This window comes from Melospiza melodia, chromosome 12 (assembly GCF_035770615.1).
Source record: "Melospiza melodia melodia isolate bMelMel2 chromosome 12, bMelMel2.pri, whole genome shotgun sequence".
In the NCBI taxonomy this organism is placed as follows: domain Eukaryota; kingdom Metazoa; phylum Chordata; class Aves; order Passeriformes; family Passerellidae; genus Melospiza; species Melospiza melodia.
In genome coordinates, this window is record NC_086205.1 from 18,368,585 (window position 1) to 18,388,050 (window position 19,466).

Here is a 19,466-nt window from a genome sequence, read left to right on the forward strand (position 1 = left end):
AACAAGACAGAACACGGCACCAGGGACAGGGCCCCCAGACAATCCTTCAGGAAGTGTGGAAGATCTTTCCCGGCATCACTCTCCATCTGCATCCCACCTTCCCTGTCACCTCCACCAAGGCACTGAGGACAACACTTAGCCCCTCCTTTACAACATTTTGAGCTCAGAGACAAGGTATGGTCTATAAGAGCAAAGTTCACAGAGCCAAAAGGCGTCCAAAATTTTAAGTATGGATATAGAGATCTCAGTGGAGGGTTAAAACTGAGGGGGAGCAGAGCTGGCAAAGGCTCGTGATGGATAGCAGTGAGCTGGTCAGAAGAAAATTAAGAAAACATTTTGAATTCCCTCCTAAAAGGGAACAAATAGGTCCAACACTCCAACAGAAGGGGATTTTTTGCATCTCTGAATGATAGTGCTTTGCTTCCATGGCCTGCGGCTGCTTGGGAAATTCAAAACTATTTCCCTGAAGAATTCACTTGGACAAGCTTTATGGCTTTGATCAGTTAACTATTTTTTAATGCTAATCCACCCCAGTGATATTTGTCCTCCTTTTCCCCATGTGCACAGAAGCACAGACACAGACAAATACTGCACAAAAGCAAACATCAGCCAGATGAACAGTCAGGAACAATGACATCCAGAGCCCATATCCAAACACCAACTCCATTCTGTTTTATTCCTTTCTATTCTAGCAGTTCAATATCCTTTGGCCCAGTATGACCCACTAATGGAAATTTAGGAATCAAATTTTGGAGCCCATCAGGTATAATGCTCATGTAGTGATTTGGCCATAACTACTCTCACTCAAAAAATGTAAATAATTTCCCCTAAAAGTTGGACTAAAGCACATGGTTGAAACACCTTATCAGAAACATAACACAAACCCCAGCAAGTAGCCCAAGTCCTCCCCATCCTCCAGATTAACAAATAAAGGTGCAGAAGTAGTGATTTGCTAACACCTATGAAGCAAAGATTAAAACGAGCCAAGAGAAGGACTGAAATTACCAGACACCCATCAGCTCACTGGAATTGCTCTAAGCTCCCTCACAGTCTCAGGTGTAGAATCCAAGCACCAGGCTAAGTAAAACTCCATTTACAAGCTCAGTATACAAATTTGTCCTCTTGTTTAGGGCACCAAAGTCTAAATGTGCACCCAGAACATCCTGGCTCTCTAAGCCATTATTCAATTATCAGTCCTACTGGTTGCACCATTGTGATGTCCCATGACATAAACAGCAAAAAAATACCACTACACCAAAACCAGCCCTGAGTAAGGGACAGTCCCTGCTCTGCAGCACCTTTGGTATTCAGGCTGCTATCTGAGCTTTGCTTGCTGTCTTCAAGTAACAGATTCGGGCAGTATTTCCTGTGGCAGAGAATTACACAGGCTGATTATTCTCTGTGGAAAAGTGAAGAAATCCTGGAAGCAATTTTCTGTCTCAATTGTTCCCAGAGTGCAGGAACAATCTCTTAGCCCTCTTCCTATTTTCTGCTCTGTGCCATCCATGCTCAGCGGGCAGAATCCTTCAGGATGATGCCGCAGGTCTGGGTCCTGCAAACACTCACCCAGGTGAAACCTCACACATGAGCAGCCCAACAGGCTGCAACCAGTGTCAGCCTTGACCTTGGCCACAAAGGTTTTAGGGGACAAAGAATGAGACAGATGAGAATTCAAAGTACCTGGGAAATGTTCAGTCCTAGGTAGGACTGGGCTTATCTCAGCAGAATAACTCAAATGAAATGTTTCTGATGCACACTTCCTAACCTCGTTCTTTTATATTCACTCTCAGGCACATGTGATTCGTGGGGTGTCCTGTGCAGGACCAGGACTTGGACCTGATGATCCTGATCCACCCTTCCAACTCAGCATATTCTATGAGAATTTTAAAAATCAAGGAAGATCAGCTGTACTTGAGAATTGCACATCACAGGCAAAGCTCCTAACAAAAAAGATCATTTTCTCAAACTGAAAATTTTAAAACTTCATTATCATGGGGGCAGGGGGGAAGGACAGATTTTCTACGGGTATAAATCCCCACACTTCTAAGACAAAAATCTAAGAGCTGATAGCTTTCTATCAGAGTCTGAAACCATTCCTGTGCAAAACCACTACAAGTCTGACCCATAAAATAGGGGAAGAACTGAGTACTACATACTAATCTGCACTCCTCTGCACATGCTGCAGCAGCAGCAACTCGAAATATGAATTTTTCAACATTTTGGCAATATGTACTATTCACCCAGGTACATGCTCACACTCAAAATTATTCAATCAGAACCTTATTTTCCACCCAAATGAATTTTGATATAAAATATTCAATTCGGCCTAATCAGTGGGGCTTAAACATCAGTCAAAATATTTTCTTGAATTGACTCCATCAGTGCCAGAGCACAAGAAAAACCTCTTTAAACAATCTGCCTCCAAAGGCAGGTACTGACTTTTCAATTGTGCTATTATTTTTTTAATAAAAGTAATTAACATTAAAAATATTGGTACTTTTCAGCCAATGCTGCTGAGGGAGGGACAGAAAAGGACAGGGGGGCTGCTGCAGAATCACACTGCCAGTCTTAGTATCACTTCATTTTCAAATGAGGAATTTGGTAGTAAACAACCTTTTCCTTGTACACAAACATTTTTAATTTCATGCCCTGCTAATCATACATCTGTTAGAGCTCCTTTTCCACCCATTCCACTAACGATAATAAAAGAAAAATCGTCGCACTAAAAATGCGGTTTGTCTGAAATGAAAATTGAGTAATAATCAACGTTCCTCTGTGGGATGAGGAAACGCAGCAGCACTGGCCCATCGGAGGTGACAAAGACATGGTTTGAAAAGGGATGCCTTCACACACCAGCGGCCCTTGCTGCTGGCAGCCCCTCTGTGCCCCTGTGTTTGTGTAAGAGCCCTTCTGAGACTGGTTCACCCAAGGCCCACACCAGGCAGGTACCACCACCAGCAAAGCCTCTCCTGCTGTCGTCACCTCACTCACCAGCACCTCCTTCCCCCACTTTCTTCCCCTCTGTTTTTTCCTCACCTCCTCTATCAGCAGGATATGAATGTGACAAATGCTACAGCTCTGCCCTCACCTTCCCAATCTCCTTCCAGGGGTGAGACCCAGTGGGCCTCAGCGCATCAGACTTCAGATGTGTGCAGTACCTTTACCTGTGCCTTCCACACACCAGAGCTCACTGATGTGCTGCTCAAAAGTGCACTTAAATAGGTGATCACACCCCTGAAAACAGCTCCTTATCATCTCTTCAGTAACATTAGTGCAAGTGCTGAGGTTGTTATTTAACAGACATGCCCAACTGAAATTCCAAGTTAATCAGGCCCCCAGAAACACCCACAATCAAGACCATCTGATTTGGCCCGAGAAATAATTTTTTTACAGCAAGACACCAGAAGGAATTGCCCAGAGAAACTATGGATGCACCACTCCTGGAAATGTTCAAACCAGGTTGGACAGGGCTTGAAAAAACCTGATCTAGTGGAAGGTATCCCTGCCCATCCCAGGGGAATTCAAACTAAAGAATCTTCTTCAAAGCTCCCTTCCAACCCAAACCTTTCCATGATTTTTTGATTCTAAGATTTACTGTCTTGCACTGCCCACACTCCTCTTTTCTGGACTGCTGACACACAGCTTTTGCCTTTTTAGACTCCTCCTATTCCCATAGCTGTGCTGGGCCAACTCCAACTCAGGAATATTGCACTTGTAAGACCTACGCAAATGGTAACTGAGAGTTTTAACAAGCAGTAAGAATCCATCTGAAGCCTCAGGCAATGTGGCACAAAGACATTCTGGGCAGAGGTACATGACTCTGCTACACCTGGGACTCCTCTCTGGCCTCCACTCCTCACATTAGCATGCTGAGCCCTCTGCTCCTTCCACAGGCTGCGTTCTAAAGCACGATTATCTACATAAGCTCTCCCTTGTCTTCACCAGAAGTGCAGTTGTTTGACTAATCGGCTTTAAGGAGACTTGTGAGTTAACTAATATCAATTAATTACTCCCATTTTGCAGATAAGCAAACAAAAGAATAAAAAAAGGCAAAGCATTCTGGTCCAAATTAATGGAAGGGAAATCAGAGCCCAAACCCACTCCTTGACCTGGGTCCAGAATAATCAAAGGCACTGGGGAGAGGACCTTGGCCTCCCCAGGTCCCTGCCTCATGCTCAAGAAGCAGCACCAGCCCTGCCCTGCACCACCAGCCCTCCAGCTCATTGAGGATGCACAGGCAGCCTCGAGATCTTTATTTTACTTGTGCTCTCATGCTAAAGCTGCAGGGATTAGAAATGCTACAGTACAAGCCAGCTTTTTATTACTCAAGAGACAGTTTTAGCCCAGCTGCCCAAATGCAGTTACCCCAGAAGCATCAGCACCACTCCAACATGCTCACAAGGGAGACATGATCCAAACCAGGCTGTACCTAAGATTAGGTGACCATGACCAGCAAGAACACAGGCACTGACACATCCCTTCTGTCCATAAACAAAAGCATTCAGCTCTGGATTCTTCTGACCTCTAATTAGAGTGCATTCAGTCAAACAACCCTGCCAGAATTAACAGGGAAAAGGGAGGGGAAAAGAATAAAAAAAGACTTTGTCGAGCAAAAGTACTCTTAGACACATTTGATGTAATAGTCATATGATTAACAAACTGTCATATCAAAGTTTGCTGTGAAGTAGGAACACTTTGACAGTTCATATTTTAAAAACTGACATTTTGATTCATTACTGTAAATAGCACTCTGTATTAAATATTGTGACAAGGCATACAGTGTATTTTTTGAGCTCTATAACATTTAGGAAGTACTGAATTTTTTTTAGCCTTTTTTTTTTAAGCACGTAGAATATCAAAAGCAGTTAAAGCAGAACTCCAAGAAAGCTTCTAGAGGAGAGAATCATGATTTCTGAGATAACCTACTTCTCTGCCGTCATCTCAAGCACTGTTGGGAACTTAGGCCCACAAGGATCTTAATGTACTGTTTGCATAATAAAATAAGGAATTGTTTCACAGAACAAAAGAGCTATAAGGAAAGTGGCTACATTAAATAATGTAAAATTACTCTCTAGCAAATCATCCTGAAGCTGGCAAGAGGGAGAGCACTAAAAGGTGCTGAATTACCACTCAGAATATCTGAGTGCCAGTTCATAACCCAGATGAACCACACAACATCCAAATGACTGCCCAGATGTGCATCTTGCTCATGCCCCCAGTGTTCAGCCATGTGTTTGGCCCCCTTCTGCAGCCCAGCCATGACCATCCCAGAAAGAGGCAGCCCTCCCTCACTGCTGGGGCGGCCAGGAAGGGCTGCCCCATCCTTGGAGCTACCAAGGACATCATGGACAGAGGTCCACAGCTCCCACTGCAGGGATGCTGTGAGCCACCAGAGCTCACCAGCCTAGACAACTTAATCCCCTTACAGCTGCCGGCTTATGGATCCCTTTCTCTGGATCACCAGTACCAGGGCAAACAGGACTGGGACCAGAAACAATACTGCCAATGTTCTGCATTTCCTGAAAAGCAAATCTCTTAATGGAGAAATCAAAAGTAACAGCCCAAGCCACCACAAAGATCTTGCTAGAGCAGCAGAGGAAAACCAGAGGCTGCCTAGCTGTTTGCAAGAAGCTCGGGTGTTGTGAGGACTGTGGTCCAGTGCTTTGGAAAGAAAAATAGTTACCATTATCACTGCTTGCAGCCAGCTGCAAGTGGATCTCTGGGCTCTGTCTCCTGACAGAATGGATAGGCTACCATAAACATGAGCCCAGAGCCTTCTCCAGGACATGATGAGGCTGTCACACACCCCAGAGATGGATCACAGCACTGTTTCAGCAGGGGCTTGATCCAGCCCAGCCTGCCTTTCCCCAGGAGCAGCTACACACCCCTCACACGCTGGAAATCTCGTGGATGTATCTGCATGCCAGCAAGTGTGGCAGTACTAGTGGTCTAGCCAGACATCCAAAACATATTGGCACTGCTATAATTTGTCCATTCACCAATATGTTTTCCTAAAAACGCCCATATGCTTTTCCTGCAATTCCCATATGCTTTTGCAAAGAGAAACAAAAACATTTTGTTAGTCGCGAGCGATTGATCGCCACATATTTCACAGAAGTCAAGGAGAAAAACAAAAACAACAACAAAAAAAAAAGCAGTCAGCTGCTTCCCCCTCCTCCTCCTCTCTGTTCATGGAGGGAACTGTGAAAAGCAGGAAAAAATTCAGCCCACAGCAAAATACACACACCGCTCATTTTTTTTGCACTGCAAGATATTCTAGGAATTACAGGAGGAATCTTCATTAAAAACAAGCTATCAAGGATCTGGCAGCCAGCGGCATTCCAGACAGCAATTCAGCACCGGGTCCTCGCCGCAGGCAGCGCAGCCCACAGGAATCCACGCTCCTGGAGATGCACTTCAAACCAGCCAGAGGGTGGGAGGACAGGGTGGTAAAGAGGTTACAGCCCTTCCAGCTCATAGGACAGCTCATGTGAGGCTTGGTCTATCTCTCTGTGTAGTATTAAGCCCCCTCTCATAGGCAGGGCTTCCCAGGGAGGTGCTGCCTTGCACACAAACCCCAAAGCGGGCTCGGTTCAGCTGGGAGCAGGCACGTGGGTGTACAAGTGTGTGTGTGTCAAGGCTGGAGCGTGTGGGAACCATAGCTGTGCAGTTAAAGGCTCATTAAGAAACAGCAGACCCAGGGCCAACGTTCAAAGAGGAGCAACGCAAAACATTTCTCTGGAGAAAGATTAGCGTGTGTTCTTCTTTACACAAATAAAATTAAAGAGAGACTCATAATATAGACAAATCAATTAACTTCTGAAAAGCCAAGGGCACTGCATGCAAGAGCAGACAAGAGGGGAAGAGCTTTGTTACAGGGCCACCAAGGCAGTGCACAGGCTTTCTTCCCCAGAAAAGAAATCCAGCTATTGCTGCATGCAGTCCTGATGTCAGTCCCAGCTGCATCACACTCATTGTCACAGGGACACAGCTGCTTCCTTCCCAACACAGCCATACACATTGCTATATATCACTGTGACCCTATGCACCAAGGGCTGGGGATCATCTTTGCAGAGTCTGTGCAAAATACCTGAGGGCAGAGGTCAAAAGCCTACAGGAGTGCTTAAATCAACAGTTCCAGCCTAAAAGGAAAGACTTGGAAGCTGACTGTCTATATAGGATACCCTGAACAGCCTTCTATCACAATAAAACTTGCTGTGATGCAGTCCCATGTTCAGTTCTCCCACAAATTTAACCAGGAATGCTCTTTGCAAAGCTGGTGTTTTCTTGCAATGATCTAATCTCACACTAAACCTAATGAGAGGCCAGATGCAACAGGTAAAGAGCCCAATTTTTCACAGAAATAAAGCTGAAAACCCAGTCAAGAGAAGAGAAATCAATCTCTTGCACAGGACACAGAGTAAAAAACCAATTTGTCAGACACAGCTTGCTTCACAAAATACATTTTATGATATGTTTTTGTCTTGAGAGGAGTTGTAAGCACTTGAAAATCTGACTTCACCACTCACAAATGCATTGATGTTGTTGCTCAAGTGCTGACTAGAAAACAAAACTAATACTGTCTCATTTAGTTAACGTAAGGACATCTTAAGTTAATTTAACAATGGGCTTCTTCCTAGATTTCATATTTATAGCAACCCACTGGGATGGTTTATTAAACCTAGCCAGGAAAGCCACCACAGAAAGAGTGAGACTAGCACAAGAGCTACCATTAATCTTCCATAGCCCAGCAATTGGGAAGATCAGGCCTTGAACCAGATTTTGTGCTCTTGCTATTAATCTCCTGTCCTCTACTTATTAATCCCTGGTCTGTCTTTGTCTGTCAGCATTTATTAATGGCCCCAACTGTTCGCAGTAAACAGGATACTGAAATCTCATCTCCACCTAGACATAATTTACCCACAAAAAAAACCCAAACCCCACAAAAATTAGACTCAAGAAGAGAGTAAAGGGAGAAAGCAGGGACGTACATTGTGTATCAAAAGCAAAGAATGAGAGTGCAATTAAATTCAGTGACACAACAGAGTGAAGATTCACTGTTCCTGATTTTGGCCCATCTCATGCTCCTAAAGTCAGGCAACATCACGGCAAACAAAGAAGCTCCACTGGTCACAATCACCAGGGCAGCTGGTCTCTCATTCTCTGCTCCCCACCAGGGCTGCACAAGCTGCTCTCTTTCCACGTTGCCATGACTTTGCAGCACCTCCAGCAGCTTTCTGTCTGCTGGGGTGGCACAACTGAGAGAGGCTTGAGGACAGACCCCGTGCCCTGACACTGCCCTGCAATCACACCATTCTATCATGGGATGGGCAAAAAGGACAGTGTGCATCCTGCACATAATCCAGCAAGGGACTCCTACAATACTTTGGGCTGGTTCATCATAGTGATCCTTAAGTCACAGCTAAATATCTCCAGTGAATTTGACAGAATTGGCAGTTCTGAAGAATGAACTAATTTGCTCCTCACAATAATTTCTATTTGTCCACTGAAGCACAGTTAGACTCAGCTAACAGTACTGCCATCCCTCCATCACAACTGGGAAAATCCACAGCCTGCAGAGAGCCATGCCATGGATGGGGGATGAGTTCAGGCCCACAAGCAGGAAAGCTTTGTTCAAAAGAGAAGTCAAAGCAACACGACCAACAGGACCAAGCAATTGGTCCCAGGCAACACTCCCAATCTGCATAAGGGCCTGCATGTTTGCTAATTCCAAACTTGCACCCAGAAACAGTAAAACCACCTCAAGCCTCCTGGGCAGGCTGGTATCCCACCCCACAGGCTTTGGAGAAATGCCCATCAGCTGTTGAGGACCAAACATGGTACTGAGGTCTTCCCACTGTCCCTAAACTCAGCAGCTGGCAAAAGCCCTGGGAGTTGATCCATTCCTCACCTGGAAGCAAGGCAGCCCTGTCAGGCACCCAGTCAGACGTACAGACAGGCACTTCCAAGGGACTTCTGTGGGTGCAAACAGAAAGGTCAGAATCAATGTTTTGCTCACTGTAAAAGCAGAAAGTAAATCAAGCTGGCTGTAATGCCTCGCCAAGAAAACAGCCCCAAAAGGGCATGTAAGGCCAGCTGCCCTCCTGTACAGAGCAGACCACAGCCTTTTTTCCTCTCCTCTGACACAAGTCATGTGTCAGTCTGTCCCTGTTTTGACCCATATAGGGGTTTTTCCCTCGTTGGCAGCACAGATTACATCTGAGCAAGTGTTGGGGTAGCTGAGGTTTATTTGGAAGAGAAGCTACTTGTTTTAAATCACTGCAGAGCTGGTGAAAGGCACTGACGTAAGGGCTGCAGGTAACAAAGTCCCTTTTTAAGCCTCACCAGATGCCCTTCTGCCTCTCATGCTTAAAGGGCCTCTTCTTCCCCAGCCTCAGCCTCTGCTCAAGGCCAGGCATGAGTCACTCCCACAGCACTGGCTCTGCCATGCGAGCATCAAGGAGCACCAAAGCAGGGATGGGACGCATTAAACACACAGCCATTGTGAAAAAAGAGTCAGGGTGGGACAGCCCAAACCCTACCTCCACCTTCGGCCCTGGTTTCCTTTCTGGGTGCCTCCAAAGACACCCAATTAAAGAGAAAACACAGTTTTTTCAAGTTACCACAAGCTTTTTTCAACCAGCAGTCTTTAATACTTCCAGTTTATTGATATCTGAGCTTACTCTGATGTTTTCTATTTCTTTTAATCTCAGTCCTGAAGAAGAAATGAGCAAGTTTAAAAGGTACTAGTGATGACTAGCAAAAGGTCCACCTCGACATACCCCTGGTCTCCCAGCCCACCATGCTCCTGGCGACACCAGGTGACCCCCAGCCCCTCCTAACTGCATCCTCACCCCTATCTTCCTGAGATCAGCCAAGGATCAAAAGTCATTAAAGAGAAGGAGAGACATTTCTAGCCAGGTGCATGTATTGCTTCTTTAATGAAGCCAGGCTAAAACTCATTAGCCCCACCATCAGCTGTCTTGCTCAGGAGAACCAGGGCAGCAGCTTTGCCCTCCTGGTCTGTGGTGAAGGAAGGGCAGCAGAATTTCAGCAGTTGCTTCAGATCCACATCGAAGTGCAAAAAGCAGAGAAAAATCTGCTGAGAACCTGCCCACACAGACACTGGATATTTTTTTCATATTTGCCATGACAAAAAATTCACGTTAACATTTTTGCAAGCATTGTAAGCCTGTATCAAGTATCAGCAAAGAAGCAGACAGGTGTCCTGACCACAGAGGAGACAGCATATGCAAACAGTTAGGAATTTATTACTATTATTCTTTAAAGGGAGAAGCAAATCCCAGAGATTTTTCTGTGCATGATACATTTTCTGCTCCCTGTTTGATGTTGCTTTCAGACTTCAAATAGCTAACACTAACCTACGTCTCAAGCCTGCTTTAAACTGATGCCCCTTATGTGACCAGAAATGAATGCATGGTGAATCACTTATGCCACACACAGTGAGGGTGATGAGCAGTGGTCCATGTCTCCCGACTGCTGCATGGACACGGGTAAGCTGGGGCAAAGGAGATCCCAGCTCTCTGTACATCAGAGCCAGATAACTCAGCACAGAGCCTTTGCATTTTTGGAGCTGAGAGCACAAGCTCCAGGTTAACAGCCCAACCACAAGTCAGTGAGAACCACCCAAGCACTGGCATTGCCTGCAAAATGTGGAGGGAGATACATAACCTGCACAGGCTGCACCTCCACTCTCTCCTGCCTGCCTTTAGATGCTTAAGAGAAGCTGCATTTTAATTAGCAGCCCCAGCCAAGGGAATCTGATCTTGACAGTAAGTGAAAGGGAGCAACCCAAAGTTACAGACTTCAGGCTCTGTGGGTCTCAGCTCTTCGCTTCTCTGTGGACATTACTGCTTCCAGAAATTAAATCAAAACCCCACTTAACTTCACAGAGGTTGCAATTTGCATCTAAAGTACTGCCTAAGCCTCAGCTGTAATAAACAAATACAGCTCCAATGAAATCCAAGGAGTCATTCTGAGTTTGTCTGGTTACAGATCTGCAGGCCCATAAACATTACAGCTCATCCAACCTCCAGCTAAGTATCTTCTAATAGAAGACCATTATCCTTGTCAGATGGATTGGGATAACTTGTTTAAAGCACTCTTGAATAGTCATTAGGTTGTTAGGTTTTGGTGGTTATATTTTAAGAATAAACCCCAGCAGCTATTAAACACTGAAACAAAGCATGTTAACAGTCCACTAACAGAGCTGGAATGAAAATATAACTATGGTTTAGGATTTTCATTGGGAAATTGGTGAAATGGAGACAAGAAAGAAAATATAAAACCTAAACTGAGCTGTGCATGTACACTGAGAAATCAACCATATTATTTGACAGGTAATGAATGAAAAAGAAACACAGGAAAGAAGGAAGCAAAATAATGCAATTCTGTCCTCCTTTTGAGCCTTATTAATGTTTTGGGTGTAGTGCATAAAGATGTTGTGCAGCCAAGGAAATACAGATACATTTTGCTGGCTGTCACTGTCCCTAATAGCTGACCTCAGGGTGGACTCCACTCCTGGAGCCTTCCTCACCTCCTGGTAATACACCACCCCAGTGGCAAACCTGTGCTGGCTGTGCTCGCCAGGAGCAGAGCAGCACTCCTGACCAGGCTTACAGATCTCTGCCCAGGGACGAACACCACTACACCCATGCCATGGACACACACCACTGTCTGCTTTAAACCTTCTCACCAAATGAACCGGCTCCCTCCAGGAAAAGGCCACTCCATCTGCTGCAACCAACCTCCTGTTCAGATTGCTGCTTTGCCACAGCTTTGCTGATAAAGGAGAATTCTGTTTTGCTTGGGTTTTTTTTCCTTCTCCTGACCAAATAATGTTGCCAAGAATCAATTAGCAGCCAAGCCTAAGACAGGGAGAAATGGAAGAGTTTTGCTTCGTGTTTTACAGAAAATACACATACACCCCAGTGCCTGCCATGGGATGTGCCAATTATGAAAGGCCATCAACACCTCACTCACCACAAAGAAGTCTATTTTAGCAGCTCCTCAGCCTGTGAGCCTTCTGAAGGGACAGCCCTGACCAGGACAACCCTGGGTCAGCCAGGCAGAGGGGCAGCAGGGAACATTTGAGCTATTTCCTCATCTGACTTTAATTTCATTCATTTATCACTCAAGCCAGAGAAGTACTCTAATCCACACCTGTCCAGACTTAGATCTGAAATGTGCTGAGAGTAACAAGGGCACTGTAGTGCCAAGCCCTATCTCACAGCCTTTGGGCTGTAGGGTGGCAGCAGATGGGGGCCACACATCCCAGGTGCTTTTCTGGGCTGGCACGTCACCACACCTGCAGGTATGGCTGTCACACCCACACAGGGGCCTGCACCAACCACAGCTCTCCCCTGTCTCAAAAGGGAAAGGCCAGGGAGTAACACAGACACTCCACACACACCCACCATCAGCGTGTGCACAGGGGTGCTGGCAGACAGGCTTATTTAGAGCTCCACAATTGCACTCCATCGTAATTTCCTCCCTCTCTTCCAGTCCTGGATACAGCCTTAAAAATCCATAGCTCCAGACAGCTAGCCCACACACTGCTATTCCAGCTCAGCAGGGAGAGCATGAACTCAATTTTGCCAGTCAAACTGGAAGGAATAAAAAAAAAAATAGTAGTAGTATTTTGTTAAAACCAAAGAAACACACCCCCATCAAATCAAAGACAAAACAGAAGAAATTATATGGAGAAACAGTCCTTGCTATTGCTTCCATGGCCAAGAGTTGCTTGGGTAGCTCAGGGGCAGAAGGAGAGCCATCCCAGTATGCCACTGTCATGCAGCATGGCACTGTGCTCCTGTACCAAAGTGCCACTGAACCCTGACAGCAGCTCATCTTGGAGAGGGTGTTTGGACATGCTGCTCATGGCTGCCAGCCCTGTTTGCTGAGCTGGATCTGCAGGGACGAACACCTGGGACAACAAGCACACACGCTCCTCTTGCACTACAAACCAACAGCCACAAGTACACAGGGGCACCCAGCACAGCCAGTACCCACGGAGGAAGTGGCTGCCAGCCCCTCACACAAGCCCCTGCCACACACCCTGGGCAGGTTTGCTCCCTGCTTGACAAGGACCTTCTTTCCACCAGCCAACGTTGGAGCTTCCCAGAGAGACCAAAGAGAACGTCAGGCATAGCTCAAATAAGCACCTGGATCCACAAACAACAGATTAAATTCTCAAGCTACAAAACTATGTTTTAGCAAAAGTGCAATTGAACTCCATGTACTTGTTACATTTCTAAATATACTCTGGTTGTCAAGACAACAAAGAGACTGATGGATCTCTAAAGTGTACTGTATCCATTTAATTGTCAGCATTTCAAACTGACTCAAGGAGGGAAAAAAAACTGCTGCGTGATAAGTGTAATTGTCATGGTTACCACTGGCTAACCCCATAATAAAAATATATATATATTCTGGCTAAATGTGCCAAGCCATGTGAGGAGCAGATGGGAGACATTCTCATTACTGCAACAGCCTCCACTGGAAAACTAAACTTGAGGAAAGATGCGAGAGACTTTACAGAGATCTCAGACACAACAGACACCGTGGGCTGCATCTTCCCAGGCGTTTGGCAGCAGCTCCTCGGGCTTTTCCGCTGTGCTTATCCTCCCCAGGCGTGTTGGGGCAGCCCATAGGGCTGGGGCTGCCTCACTTGTGAACGTTCTGGCTTGGGGAATTTCATCCCTCACCAAAGAAAGCCTGATATGTGAGTTGCTACTCCTTAAAAGCCTCTGACAACATCTGGTGAGCAATCACCTGGGCTTTGCGCTCCCACCCTCACCCCCTTGCACGCTCCTCTCCTGATGGCAACACCCAAGCCCACAGCAATGGCTGTGCCAGGAGGCTGCTTCAGCCGGCATCTTCTGCTCCCACACTGTTAACAGCTAAAGCAAGGACCATGTCCAGGCTTGGGGATGAGAGAACAAGTGGAAAGAAACAGGTCACTACTGCAAATACACCAGCCTGAGGCTGAGTTGGGAAGCGTCAATGACTCCCAGCCAGGCTGTGCAACCCATCTGGTAAGTGTGATCCAGCAGGGTGAAGAGCTCCACCATTCACATGAGGTCCCTAATGAAAGGAATGCTTTCCAAAGAGAACCCTTAAACATTGACTTTTGACATAGATCACCTTTAAATAACATCTGAGTTATCTGCCTAGATATACAACAACTGTGGCTTTCCTTCACTGATCAGAACTCCTTCTTTATATTCAGTATTCACTTTTCTTTCCTTAAACCAAAGTTAAAGAAGGAGAAAGGCATCAGTGTCATTCAGGTATGAGAACCAATGGAAAACAATTTACATTCACCTGGTGAGCACTGACTTAAGATTTGGACTCAATGAGCCATATGGGTCCCTTCCAAATCAAAATATTCTGTGATTCTGAGATTTCAACGAAAGGGGAAGTTTCTAATTAGTCTGAAGCTTACCCAACATTTTTCACAGAAGCCATCTCAAAGTTGAATCATCCTTAAAATCTCCCCCAAACTGTTGCACTCCTTCATACAGATAAAAACTCTGCTTCTCTGCTGTCAGACACTTTCAGGGAAACCATAAGGTGTTGCCTAAAACCATCTCCCAGAGAGCCACAAAGTAAAATCTGGTTGGAAAACACTGCTTAAGAGAGGCGCCACTTTCCAGGCGCCTCAAGCAACACATCTGAGTTCGTGATATCTTCCCTGGAGCTTGCCCCTGCTCATTAGCAAGATGAACAATTTCTGAATTCCAAATATGAGATTCTCAGTGATGTAAAATGAACTTTCATGCCTACCAATACAGTCACTGTGTGGTTCACCTCTTGTGCTGCTTCACAGAGTGGTCTGTGCCTGGAGATGGGCAGTTAATGTCAAAACAGAAGTAGCACAGAAGAGTCATCTCTGGGGCTTGTGTGAGAATTATTTCAAATATTACTTAAATTAGGAGATTAAAACGAGTCTTGGGCACAAAGAAGCCTATGGTCTAATCCAAGTCAAAGGGACCTAGAGGCAACTGGCTTTTTACAAGTATTTGGGTGCATCCAAGTCAATGCAGCATCAGCATTTCGTCCCCAGATAATTTCAAAACTAAGCATTACCCATAAGGAGTTTTAAAGAGATTATAGTCCTGAAAGCTGCATCCAGATCTTAACTGAGCTGAAATCCCAAACAACCAAAAGCTTGAAATTATGCTTCTATTTCAACAGCATGCAGGTGCAGGAACCTAAGTTTGGTTTTCCTGTTACTGAAAGTGCTCGCCTAAGGCACCATGCTTTTACAGTTATGGCTTTGGGACAACTGTTACATTCTGTACCAATAAAATATGTGCTCTCTGGAGCAAACTCCCCAGGATGACTCCTTTGCTTTGGCACAAATGGACTCATTTGGTTTAGATAAAAGGATGTTCCCTTGCATCATTTTAATTTGATTTTTTTTTTTTGTAAGATAGAGAAACAGTTAATTTTGCTAAATGAGTTCTCTGTTGCCATGACTTCACTGCAGACAAACACAAAGCCATCAAGCTTTCTTTTCCTTGGGCACTGTTTTTTTTAAACAGGTATTTGATCATCTTGATTCTCTTGCTTCTTTTCTCAACATCTGGATTCTCAGCAATACCCTGCAGTCAGACAGATACATAAAGGCTATAGCTACTCAGTAAATTACAGAGGTATTCCTGCACACACACTTACCCTCACAATCCACTTCTGCCAGCTGTGCCAATGCACTCTCTGTGACTCCACAAGCAGGGCAGCACTGCCTGCAACAGCAAGCAGCAAATCTCTCCAAATGAAACCCTAAATTTATGGGATTAGATCCTGAAAATCATAATCCCCATGCTCCCACCAAGGGCCAGCCAGCAGGTACCTACTCACCATCAGGCCAAGCTGCTGCCCAGGATTTTGCCCCGGTCCAAAACCAGAAGCCTAAAGTCCTTCCCACTGCCTCAGTTTCTCCAGTGGATGAAAAACGCTGCACATGCATCATCTGCCTCCACGGAGTGTTATGACATTGGCTGGGTTAATATTCATGGAGTACACTGGGGATTAAGAGTATTATAGACTTTACTGAGGGAGAGAGCTTTTTCTTTTTTACTGTTTGCATTGAATAGACAGACTAAGTAGAAACAGCATTTGTAGCCTACAGCCTTTATCCTGGTAAATGGCTTATTACAGCACGCAGCCTACCAGCTCACCTCCAACCAGTCTCGCTTAAACGCATGTAGGTGGAAGTGCTGCTCATTCCAAAGAACTTTCTTTTTCACTGTCTCTGTCTGATGGAGACTCTGGATAGCTGGGCTCACAAGACAGGGCTCAGGATATAAATATTTCGGTACAAGCTTGTTGTTCAGTACCTATTTACGGCAATCACAGAATAATTAATTACCTCCCATCTAAGACTAATTCCCGTCTCTCCCAAAAAGGGGGGTGAGTTTTGTCCCAAGACTTTCAATTTCCTGATGAGTCACAGCAGACACACTACAATAAGCTCAATACTTCAATCAGACTGTTTCTTATCCAGATATATTCAATACATTACTAAGATGTGGAGCGTGCTATTTTAAGGGCTGATTTCAGGCATTGTATGCATAATGCTTTCTCATCTGAACGCACGCCTTCTCCAGGATGAGACAGATGAACGTCCTACACCACCACCCCTTCTGCCCCCCCAACTCCTATAGGTAAACAAACAATGCAAAAGCAGAAAGTAAAGAACTGCACATTTGATGCACTGGTTTCTACAACACACAGCCCTCTCTCCCACTTCGCTAGCTCATTCCCTGCCCTTTGGCAAGAAAATAACTTATGTGACAGCAGCATCTGACAAGAAGAAAACATTCACAGACTGCACAGGTTGCAACAAGTCCACAGCATCTTGCTTTCTTCATTCTAGGGCCAAGAATCATACATTTCTTGTTCTGCCCCAAGGAGCAACTCTGCATCCCTGAACGAACCCTCAGTTGTCCCCAGTTCCCACGCCACCCACTCAAGCTCCAAGGCTCCATCAGGCAGGCAGGCAGGCAGGAGGCACCTTGCCCAACCTCCAGCAAAACAGGTTATGGGGATCAGCAGGTGCCCTTGGTCCTCATTATTTACTCAATTTAACAGATTTAGATATAATTCATTGTGTCAATTGGGCAGTTGTTCCCAGCTGGGTCATTTGAGCCTGCAACAGGTTGCAGTCTGCCTCAGCCTGACCACAGCCAGATGAGGAAACTGCCTCATAGCACACTGTGAAGAGCAGAGCCATGGTCACATCTTCCTGGACCAAGTGCAACCCTAGGTTCTCACAAGCAATGCAGTTAAAAGCTTCCAGACACCAACAGCTGCCTAAAACATGTGTGGCTATGATGACAAATAGGTTAAAGAACATAAAGTTTACATGACAGACTGGGTAGAGGTGACAGACAGCTGTGCTGCTGGTTGTAGAGCTGCTGCTGTGCCATCAAGGACATCAGCTGCTCTAAGACCATCCACAGCAGACACCACTCAAGACTGCCCCTGTGCTAATTGCTAACAGCAGTTTTCCCCCTGGCACAACTGGACTGTGCAAGCAGTTTCTGCACAAACAGCAGCAGTGCCAGTTTCTGCCAAGCCCATGCTAATTGCAAGTGATTCCAGCTCAAATGCTCTTAAGTCAGAAAGTATTTAGGTGACGTGTAACCAAGGTCTCACATTTGTCTCACCAGCTCTCCTGTGCTGAATGAACCTACCAGCAGCTATGAAGATCTGTCACAACTACTTCTTTTTTTTCCTCCTTGGGAAAACTTTCTCATAAATTCTTATTTTATGCCAACAAAAGTGCAGAACATTTTTGACCCTTGCAATGCCCTCAGCCTGTTGTGTAACTCAGCTGTCACACAGCACAGAGGACATGGTCACCAGTATTCCATTCAAGGCAGCAGATCCTCCAAGGCTCAGCAGCTCCTCAGGTGCTACTTTAGAAGTGTCAATGTCTCCTCATTTATCTCAAAGCCTGAGAGCACCTTAGGAATGTTCAGATAGTTTCACAAACTGTGAAAATGAAAAGGCTGAATGAGGAAGGATCATTTCACCTGCCCAAGCCCACCTTGAGCATACCAAGAAAAAAGATAGACTGAGCTGTGTTTTAAGTTTAAAACCCAGTAAATATCCTCTTGAGTAGGCTCAGCTAGGTCACTTTAACTAAGATGAGAATATTCACCTATATTTTATTGATTTCCATTAAATACAATATTATCTCAGTCTGGGTGCTTATTGGACAGGCACCAGGCTCCACAAGACCTACAATTACATTCACTTTGAGCTGCAGGTGACAGAGCAACACAGCCCTAAATACACACAAGACCCCAGCTGGAATCTCAGCACCTCTTCTCTCCAGTTCTTGAGTACCTGTGGTAAAACTTCTTGAGGAAGACTACACTGGGCTATCCAGCTCTAACCAGAACAGAAACATCAGCTACACTGTGCAGTTTTCCTCTCCTGTAGATGGCAACCAGCTCCCTTGGAGAAAGCATCATGCAGGAGCAGAGACCAAGGGCTGATGGCTTTGGCCATGCTGCAGAAGGTGCCTGTGGAGTCACTGCCCTAAGACTAGTGCCAGTGACTTTCTTAAAACTAGTGTTAGGAATAAAGAGAAAATATAGGACCAGCAAAAACAAAACCACCTCAACTTAAAAGGGATCATAAATTACCTTTTTTAGTGTCTTTTGGACAACAATGCTAGTAGCATGTGCATCTGCAGCCTAAAGAGAACTGAGCAGATACAAGCTCACCTGATATTCTTAAAACATACAAGACCAGGATTCTCCCATGCGAGGCAAGTCCACGTGAAAAGCCATTTGGAAAGTTTCTAAATGCAGTAGGAGAAACATAATCCTGCTTGGTCCATGCCTGTTTCTCCCTCTCCTCCCATTAGCGCATGGGGAGAAGGTTGGCTTAGAGCAATACCACATTTCAATTTGAATATGAATCACTCCTCTGGTGAGAAAAGAAAACAGAAGCCCATTTCATATGAGCCTTATCTGAAGATATAATGAAAATCAACACATATAACAGGAGCAATTGAAATAAAACATGGTGAAAATACTGCCTCAGAGAAACAAACAACAACACTTTCCATTCTAGAAGATCCCAAAGTGTTTTACAAACTCATAGATCCAGGAATAATTTCATCTGCCAGCCACTGAAACATGGCTGTCTCTGGATGGGTACTCAGAACTATGTTTTAATTCATGATGGAGGGGAAAATGTCATCAAGTAGGAACTGAGAGAGTTCAGGACAGCATGATCTTCAGTGGGAACTGCACCATTCTTCTGGAAAGTGGAAGTTGGGTTTAATTTCAATTTTTACAATTCAATGTGCCATGTGGGGCAAGCACATGAACATGCACAAGATGTTGTACTTAAAATTGAAGTGACTGGATGTATAAAGATGGAAATCCAACTCATGTATGCTGGTATTTTCCAACTTCTAA

General features: G+C 45.1%; 1 protein-coding gene across 6 annotated transcripts in view; it reads right to left on the bottom strand.

Annotated features, from left to right (window-relative positions):
* The window catches only part of LPP (LIM domain containing preferred translocation partner in lipoma), a 331,785-nt gene that overhangs the window by 229,779 nt on the left and 82,540 nt on the right, over window positions 1-19,466 (bottom strand). For 4 of the 6 annotated variants that reach the window (XM_063167037.1, XM_063167039.1, XM_063167035.1 and 1 more), the window contains one exon: window positions 8,912-8,976. The exons of the other annotated variants lie outside the window; for them this stretch is intronic. The gene's annotated coding sequence lies outside the window, so the exon portion shown is untranslated. The remainder of the gene's footprint in view (window positions 1-8,911; window positions 8,977-19,466) is intronic. 6 annotated transcript variants of the gene reach the window in all.